General features: G+C 42.6%; 1 non-coding gene across 1 annotated transcript; it reads left to right on the forward strand.

Moving 5' to 3' along the window:
- Positions 1–7,016: 7,016 nt before the first annotated feature.
- trnai-aau (transfer RNA isoleucine (anticodon AAU)) lies at positions 7,017–7,090 on the forward strand. The gene has a single exon. It is a non-coding gene; the product is annotated as a tRNA-Ile (tRNA).
- Positions 7,091–10,264: the final 3,174 nt, after the last annotated feature.

The raw sequence follows: 10,264 nt of genomic DNA on the forward strand, positions 1-10,264 counted from the left end.
CGGATCACTAAAGTGGGCCTTCAGCCGATAAACCTTTGACTCAGAAGTGATAATGTTGCCAAGGCTGACAACGCAACATTGCATTTTCTCACACATGGTGGATTTGGGTACAAACCATGATCAACTATTCGCGTGGCACTTGTTCAATATCAATGTTCAAAATATTTATCAAAACGTAGTTTAACAAATGCAGGAAATCTTGGAGTCTTATAGCACAAGAGGAGATCATTCAGCCCATCATGTGTCTGTGCTTGCTCTTTAACAGAGCTCTCAAATATTTATCAAAATCTTAATATTATATGTTTAAAGAACATTGTTAAAAATTCCAAACCGGGTTAACTTCTAATATATTTCAACATATGCTCTAACAGAAGGAGGCAGTCAGCTGGATTTTACACAATACATGCTGATGTTATCCAGGGAATGGAGGTGCTATCTTGAATTCATTACGTTCAGTAGGAAATTTTTTCAGGTTGCTTGAAATGATAGGGCCAACACCACACAAACTTTGTCGCAACTGTGCATTCATTAATCCTTTCAGGCACCTTATGCTGCAGTGAAAATATTTTGAACTACTCACAAGGCAAAAAATAATTAGCCTTTCATCATTGAAATTTGATGCTTAAATCAACTTAAAGTCTGTCAATAAGATATTGAACCACCCACAATAGAGATATAAAAAGCCCTTCTCTAACCTCAGCCTAATTAAATGACTTGTATAATTTGCAAGTAGTCTAAATGTGTGTTTTGAGGTCTGGAGAATTATTTGACTTTAATTAAAATCCTGATTATCAGTATTTCCTTATAATTAGCACTGTATGAGGCATTCAGAAACTGTTTTAAAGCTAGATGCCCCTCATTACACTTTTAAAGATTAGCTTTACTCTGGGTGGTTCACTTCAAATTAGATTTTAAACCAAATCGGTAGAAATGACAAAGGAAGTGCAACATGAGACAGAATGTTGGACCCAACAGATTTGCGTGTATGTGGATCCTCCAAATGGGCATTAATTCCAATCACATCTACTCACCCTGTTCCTCAATCCCATTACTCTTTGGATGGGATTTTCCTGCCCCTCCCCGTACTTTTTCCAGCAGCGTCAGCGGCTCACCATTGGCCGCTGCCATGAGTTTCTGGTCCTGTAACATCTATAGCATTTTGCATGGGCTCGCCCATCCTGCCACTGGGAAACCCACCATGGGGGAGGGTGGGGGGGCACCTTCGGTGGGACTAGACGATCCCGCTAGCGGGAAGGGCTGGAAAATCTCACCTGGAATCTCCCTTTAGGGAATGTTTGAATTATTGAAGCAGCATTTGAAAGTTTAAAGTAGGCTAAAGGGCGACACGATGGCACAGTGGTTAGCACTGCTGCTTCACAGCGCCGGGGACCCAGGTTCGATTCCTGGCTTGGGTCACTGTTTGTGCTGAGTCTGCACATTCTTCCTGTGTCTGCGTGGGTTTCCTCCAGGTGCTCCGGTTTCTACCCACAGTTCAAAAGACATGCTGGTTAGGTGCATTGGCCACGCTAAATTCTCCCTCAGTGTACCCAAACAGGCGCTGGAGTGTGGTGACTAAGGGTTTTTCACAGTAACTTCATTGCAGTATTAATGTAAGCCTACTTGTGACTAATAAATAAACTTTACTTTAACTTTAATACATTTTGAAGTCGGCTACAGGAAAGGCTAGTTAGTCTATAATGTCCCAAAGCATAGCATAGAACAGTATCATGTATAACATGTGATCAATGTTATGATTGGATACAAATCCTGTACACCTCAGTTGACCCTCTATTTCTGTAAGCTGACATCACATTCCCACATAAAATACAAAGCAGGCAGAAATCTTCACCCGATATTGTAATGGAAAAAATGGATAATTTATAATAATGGAAAAGATCCAGTAAGGAATGGAGGTGGGTATAGGAAAACCATGGCTGGTATTCTACGACCTCGCTCAGGCAAGGCTCGTAAAATCCCGCCTGAGGCCAATGGAGAATTCCATTCTGCGCGCCTTGCCCGCCCCGATTCCGGTAAAATTCCGGCCCATGAGTAGATCTCCTGTCGAGTTGTTTATGGGATCTTAGGGCATGGGACTAAGCAACAGAACTGCAAATAGGGAACAGGTTATTGGGCTGGGAGATGTCAAAGAGTTTATGATTGAATTTGACATAAGACACAATTTTAACACGAGTAATTTATAACCTGGGCATAAAAGCATCAGAAACACAACATTAAGTGCCCAGTTGTTGCCAGTTTCATTTCTGCTGGGTGGCTTGGGTTAAAATTCCGCGTACAGAGGCCAAATACACTGGGATCACAGCATGCAGCTATATTCGGGTTGAGTACAGCAGAAGTGTTGAGTTAGTCAGCACCTGGCAATACAAGAACACGAAGTAATTATAAAACAGGGAAAACCCTAAGGATTAAAGTAGAATTACTTTTAAATGGCTCCATGTATTATGAGAATCTGATTGAGTGATGATATCAGATGATGAGCAAGGATTTTTGTTGAGGTTGGAAGTTCAATGTAATATTACGAACATAAAAGAACTGATTTTAATCAGCAGTTACCAACAAGGAGCAGTGTTCATAGGGAGCACTGATTAAGAGTCCTTGATTTTCCATCCAATCACTTGAATCAGTTGAAAATCATAGACTATAATCCTGCAATTGCACTATCGGCCACTCCGAATACCAAATTGGAAAACCAGTCTTAAGAACCATAATGATCTCGGAAGTTGATTACAGTCTCCCCAACTTCTTTTCCATGCCTTTACCTAGTTCGATGTTCATTTGAAAAATATTTCTGTTCTAATTTAAAATGAATTTCTTAGGATGTGAGTATTCCTGTCTTTGTTGCTTGTTATGAACCTGTAGGTTGCTGGTCTAGTGCCATATCCAATCCCAGTCATCACATTCTCTCATGAAAACGACATACTTGTACTAATTGTGTGTCAATTGCCTTATCAAGTTTAAGGATAGACAGATGAAGGGCATTGATTGATTCAGTGCCTTGAGCACATTTAAAGAAAGACTGCTGAGAAATGAGGAGATATATACAAGTAATAGAACATAGAACAGTACAGCACAGAACAGAACAGGCCCTTCGGCCCACGATGTTGTGCCGAGCTTTATCTGAAACCAAGATCAAGCTATCCCACTCCCTATCATCCTGGTGTGCTTCATGTGCCTATCCAATAACCGCTTAAATGTTCCTAAAGTGTCTGACTCCACTATCACTGCAGGCAGTCCATTCCACACCCCAACCACTCTCTGCGTAAAGAACCTACCTCTGATATCCTTCCTATATCTCCCACCACGAACCCTATAGTTATGCCCCCTTGTAATAGCTCCATCCACCTGAGGAAATAGTCTTTGAACGTTCACTCTATCTATCCCCTTCATCATTTTATAAACCTCTATAAAGTCTCCCCTCAGCCTCCTCCGCTCCAGAGAGAACAGCCCTAGCTCCCTCAACCTTTCCTCATAAGCCCTACCCTCCAAACCAGGCAGCATCCTGGTAAATCTCCTCTGCACTCTTTCCAGCGCTTCCACATTCTTCTCATAGTGAGGTGACCAGAACTGCACACAATATTCCAAATGTGGTCTCACCAAAGTCCTGTACAGTTGCAGCATAACCCCAAGTAATGCTGCACTCTAAATAAATGAAAGGTACAAAAAGATCTGGCTTTTTACTTCATTCTGGCCTTGAAAAGATTTAACAACTTGCTCTTTCAGGGAGTAATATTGATCTCTTAACTGATCTGTGACTAATTTCTAATGTTTGTTTATATCTTGATTTTCCTTTTTTCTTAATTCATTCATGGGACATGGGTGTCACTGGCTGGCCAGCATTTATTGCCCATCCCTAGTTGCCTGAGGACAGTTGAGAGTCAACCACATTGCTCTGGCTCTGAAGTCACATGTAGGCCAGACCAGGTAAGGATAGCAGGTTTCCTTCCCTAAAGGATATTAGTGAATCAGATGGCTTTTTCCAACAATCATTTCATGGTCATCAGTAGATTCTTAATTCCAGATATTTTTTATTGAATTCAAATTCCACCATCTGCTATGGCAGGATTCGAACCTGGGACCCCAGAACATGAGCTGAATTTCTGGATTAATAGTCTAGCAATAATACCATTAGGCCATCGCCTTCCTTGCTGTGTCTTTCCCATCAATATCCCACTGTAAATCATGGCACGCACATAGACTTGTGAGGCAGACTTTGGTGTCCCTTCTGTTATCTCAATTTCATTGCTGACCCCAATTGAGAATGTTGCAAGTCTTTGCTTCCCTGTGTGTAAATGCCAGCTGAAAGACATAGTTGGCATTCTGCTTCATTTCCTTCCTTGTGCTGATGGGCACCATTCCTTCCTCTCAGCCTCGAAACACTCACCTCTTGCTCCCATTTAAGACCTAATCCATCACCAATCTTAAGGACCTTTCTGCTGCATGAAGTGATCCCACTATTGCAACACCCAAGTTCTTCAGGTTGGCTGGCGTGAGTTCTAGGGAGGAGATCTCGTTTTACATAAATTGGAATCTGTGAGGCCCAAGATGTAGTTTAACAAATGCAGAGAATCTTGGAATCCTACAGCACAAGAGGAGATCATTCAGCCCATCATGTGTCTGTACTAGCTCTTTGAAAAAACTATCAAATTAGTGCCACACCCTCAGTCTTTCTCCATAATTCTTCAATTCTTTTCCTGTTCCCTTTCTGGATTTATCGTCCCTGTTCCCTTTCTGGTTCACATTCCAATTCCCTTTTGAAAGTTACTACTGAACCTGTTTGTAAAAATCTTTCAGACAGTGCATTTCAGATCATTAACATCTTGCTGAGTAAACTAGCCTGTGGAAACCATTTCTATTACACTAATAAAGTCCCTTGTAATTTTAAATGCTTTTATTAAACCTCTCCTTAAGCTTCTCTGATTTATAGAATTCTTATAGTGCAGAAGGAGTCCATTTTGGCCCGTTAAGTCTGCACTGATTCTCCAAAAGAATATCTCACCCAGGCCTTCCCTCCTATCCCCACATATTTACCATGTTTAATCCACTTAAACTACCCATCTTTGGACACTAAGGGGAAATTTACCACAGCTAATCCACCGAACCTGCACATCTTTGGACTGTGGGAGGAAACCGGAGCACCCAGAGGAAATCCAAAGGGACAACATGCAAACTCCACACAAGCAGTCCCCCAAGGCCAGAATCGAACCCAGGGACCTGGTGCTGTGAGGCAGCAGTGCTTGTCACTGTGCCACCCTAAGGAGAACAATTCTCGTTTCTCCCTCATCCTTGGAATAAAATGTCCTCTCCAAAGCCTTCACATCTTTTCTAAAATGTGTTGTCTAGAATTGAGCTCAGCAATCAAGCAATTATACCCAGGACCAGGACAGGATTTTCCAGCCACGCTCGTCCCAAGGCTGGAAAATCCCACATGAGGTCAATGGACCTTTGCATGGTTCGTGTCCCGCCCGCTACGATTCCCATGGCTGGCGGGACAGGAAAATTCCACTCCTGACCTTGGGTATTTTCTCTACCATTACTATATTAACCAGTCATTCGATCTTGTTCACTGAATCAGGTTACTTGTAGCAAGGTCGTGAAGTTTTAAAATTTAATTTACTCAGTACCTTTGTCAAACTGTTGCAATAATGTATTCTTATTGTTGACTGAGTGATAATCTTGTTAAAAGGCACTGAAAAGGTAGTTGAAAACAACTCAATGGAGGGCTTGATGTCAGAAAATGTCAAGTATTATTTTCGCCATGGGAATATCACACACCAGTAATGCAATAATGCACTTTAACTTAATCTTTATCATCATGGTGTGCATCTCCAAATAAATGAAAAATGGCTTTGCAAACTCATTATAATGAGAGTAATCTCCCTTTAGGGAATGTAGGCTTTTTTTTATAGCCTCGCAGTAAATTTGAAAGTTACAGTTCTTAATTAAAATCCTCGTGGTCGATACCTGGGGATCAATTAATTTTATGGCACTGTCTTACTTCTCAAACTGATTTTTGATTATTTAGCATTGACAGTCAAAGAGATCTTTCTTCACATTTCAAACTTAAAGGATTAAAGGATTTATAAAATAATATAAACTCAATTTTTCATTATAACTTCGTTCTTGCTCTGGCTAAACTTTGCCCCATGAAATTTGCTCTATTTTCCCCAAAGGTCCTGACTCATGTGGAACTGGAGCTTTATGAGTGCATGACAACACCTTGCCCACTTGATCTGTGTTCATGTACAAGCTCAGACAGCGAGCAACGTAAAGTTCTTTGATCGTGGGAAGCATTGTAATTGGGCGGGATTTTATGGCCTTGCTGGTCCCAAAACTGTAAAATCCCGTCTGAGGTCAATGGACCTTTCCATTGTCCGTCCTTCACCCGCTCTGATTCCCGTGGCGGGCGGGACGATAAAATTCCAGCCGTTGTGTCCAATCTCGCCTCCATCAATATTTTATGTTTATAACGTTTATTTATTAATCACAAGTGGGTTTACATTAACACTGTAATGAAGTTACTGTGAAAATCCTTTAGTCGCCACACTCCGGCACCTGTTCGGGTCCACTGAGGGAGAATTTAACATGGCCAATGCACCTAACCAGCACATCTTTGGAGTGTGGGAGGAAACCAGATCACCCGGAGGAAACTCACACAGGGAGAACATGCAGACTCCGTACAGACAGTGACCCAAACCAGGAATTGAACCCAGGTCTCTGGCCCTGTGAGGCAGTAGTGTTAACCACTGTGTCACCGTGCCACCTAACAGGAGTCATGCTATCAGTGTGAAAATAACCTTTCAGCCCAAGATGCAGAGACAAATTGCAGCTGTTGCTTTGACTATGACCAATAAACTCCAGTGATGTGGGCACAAAATCCAGAGTGTTGTACCGTCGGTGGTGCCGTCTTTCCGATGAGATATTAGACTGAGACCCTGTCTGCTTGCTTCGGTATACGTTAAAGATCCCACAGCACCATTTCAAAGAAGTGTAGTGGAGTTGGCTGATTAGCTCAGTTGGTTAGAGTGTGGGGCTAATAACACCAAGGTCGTGTGTTCGATTCCCATACTGGCCAGTTGCAACCACCTGTGCTTATACAATCCTGGCTCCTGTTATGCTCAGTACCAATCCTTTTGAATGCCACCGGCAGCGCGACCCTGGCAGTGGCGAGAGCTCAGACACAGAGGGAGCTCCTGAAGGAGAGGCTAAGTGATTGGGCAAGGATCTGGCAGATGGAGTATAACGTTGGTAAGTGTGTGAGGTTATCCGCTTTGGAAGGAATAATAGTAAAATGGACTATTATTTAAACGGTGAAAAATTACAACATGCTACTGTGCAGAGGGACCTGAGGGTCCTTGTGCATGAATCACACAAACTCAGTTTGCAGGTGATCAAGAAGGCAAATGGAATGTTGGCCTTTATCGCGAGAGGGTTGGAGTATAAAAGCAGGGAGGTCATGCTGCAACTCTACAGAGTACTGGTGAGGCCACACCTGGAGTACTGTGTACAATTTTGGTCCCCTTATTTAAGAAAGGATATATTTGGAGGGGGTACAGAGAAGGTTCACCAGGTTGATTCCAGAGATGAGGGGGTTAGCTTATGAGGAGAGGTTGGGTAGACTGGGCCTGTACTCATTGGAGTTTAGAAGGTTGGGGGGAGATCTTATAGAGACATATAAGATAATGAAGGGGCTAGACAGGGTAGAAGCAGCGAGGTTATTTCCACTTACAATGGAACAAGAACTAGGGGGCATAGCCTCAAAATACGGGGGAGTCGATTTAGAACAGAGTTGAGGAGGAACTTCTTCTCCAAGAGGGTAGTGAATCTTTGGAATTCTCTGCCCAATGAAGCAGTAGAGGCTACCTCATTAAATGTGTTTAAGTCACAGATAGATAGATTTTTAACCATTAAGGGAATTAAGGGTGATGGAGAGCGGGCGGGTAAGTGGAACTGAACCCACTATCAGATCAGCCATGATCTTATTGAATGGCGGAGCAGGCTTGAGGGGCTAGATGGCCGACTCCTGCTCCTATTTCTTATGTTCTTATGTTCTTAAAAGCCAATCGGTCCTCTGTCACCTGTAAACATGAGCAAAGCCCATCTGCTCGAGCTCAGGAAGTTCATGGGAGACCCGTGCAAAGAATTCCGCGTGGTTTTGACCCCTTCGTGAATCTTCTTGTGGATGAATCTGTCCAGATGTCAATCAGGGGCCAGAAAAACAACATTGGCATGATGGTTATTATCATGCTGGAAGCTTTAGAAAGGGTCTAGTGAAGACAACTTTAGTCCTGAAATCATGGCAAGAACATTGCAAAGTCCACACATAACATCATTTTGAAGCCTAGAGTTTTGTCCGTCGTTTTTCCGGTAAAAGGTGACCAATATTTATCGCTCAACCAATACCACTAAAACAGATTATCTGTTGCCGCGCTGCTGTTTGTGGGATCTTGCTTTGCGCTAATTGACCGTCGCGTCACCGATATTAAAGCAGTGATTCATTCTGGATTTTACGGCATCGCTCGAGCGAGAACGGAAATTCCCGCCCAAGGTCAACAGACATTTCCGCTGTCCATCCCTCGCCCGCTCTGATTCCGTGGCAGGCGGGGCGGTGGAATTCCGGCGTATATTTCAAAAGTACTTCTGTGGCTGCGAAGGGCTTTGGGATACCCAGTCGTTGAGAAGGATGTCGTATAAACATAAATCTCTTTATCTCCCGCCCGCCCAGTCAGGTTCTCATTGTTGAAGACCCGAGCACATTGTTATTGTGGCGCCACCTGCTGGAGCTTCCGAAACTGTGCACAGCAGCAGCAAGAACGCCAGCTCCTGAAACAGGAACTGTGCTGGGTACATGCTGCCTTCAGAACAAGCAAGTTAACCCAAAAGGAACAAAACAGGATGAATGCACCGGTTCGCAACGATCGATATTATCAACTTTCAAAATAATTCCAGTTTAAGAGCAGGAGATTAAAACCGTGCTGCTGTCAGCATTTTCTGTTTTTTAAATGGCAACATGCAAAGCAGTAATTTTTGGCAGTCGAAACGGTGTTGGAAATATGTCTGTTGTCAGTTTTCCATCTGAATGATCTTTACTGAGGAGCTGATGTGAGAATTGTGCCTTTGAAAATATGTTTATTTGAGAAAAAAAGTAACATTTTCCAGGCCAAGATCTGCGCACTGTTACTGCAGTGTTGTCTGATGGTATTCCAAGGAATAAGCAGAGTCATTTATTGCCTTCATGAAGCAGTAACTATTGTCTGTGTCTAAGAGTCTGGGAGGTTCGCTAGATTATACTGTAGTTACTCAGCGCAAGGACAAGAGCGGCAGAGAAAAGAAACTTCACCAAAATACAGTATATGTTGAAATCATTTCTGAGGCTTTGTGATGAGGATGTTTTGTGCACTTTTTGCTTCAGGTGGTGCTTATGAAGTGCTTTGGAGCTGAAATCAGTCAGGACTGAGCACGGTTCTAAGTCATTGAAAGTCAATAGAAGGAAGGACCTACTTCAGACATCACCACATCAATGACAACTTAGAAAAGCACTACAAACCCACTGGGCTTTGTGTTCGTGCTTTCTTTTGCCTAAACCAATGGTATAGCTAATGGTTACATGCCACAGTTCCAGTAATTGGAGTGGAGGCGACAATGGCCTTGTGGTATTGTCACTAGCCAAGTAATCCAGAGACCCAAGGTAATACTCAGCTTCAAATCCCACCACAGCAGATGGTAAAATTTAAATACAATAAAATTCTGGAATTAAATGTCTAATGATGACCATGAAACCATTGTTGTAAAGGAAAGAACAACCATCTGCTTCATTAATGTCTTTAGGGAAGGAAATCTGCCATCCTTACCTGGTCTGGCCTACACATGACTCCAGACTCACAGCAATGTGGTTGATTCTTAACTGCCCCCTCCAGGGCGCTGAGGGATGGGAAAAAAATGCTGCCCCGGCTGGTGACGCCAATGTCACATAAAAAAATAAAATAAAGATGTTACTTCACCATGTTAACTTCATATTAGAAAAATACAAGTGTACAAACTGTCTCCTTGGCAGATAGCCAGTACAAACATCAAAGTGCCTCATTTTGCCTTTTGTTTTTTATTAATAATTTTGATTAGAAATAAAAGACAGAATTTTTAAATGAAAGTGGGTTTAGAAGTGGATGGGCCTGCAATTGCCCACGATTGGCCTCTGTGTCGGCATATTCTCACCTCTGGGATATTTGTAAACATACTGGATTGGGATGAT

Source organism: Mustelus asterias, chromosome 11, assembly GCF_964213995.1.
Source record: "Mustelus asterias chromosome 11, sMusAst1.hap1.1, whole genome shotgun sequence".
Taxonomy (NCBI): Eukaryota; Metazoa; Chordata; class Chondrichthyes; order Carcharhiniformes; family Triakidae; genus Mustelus; species Mustelus asterias.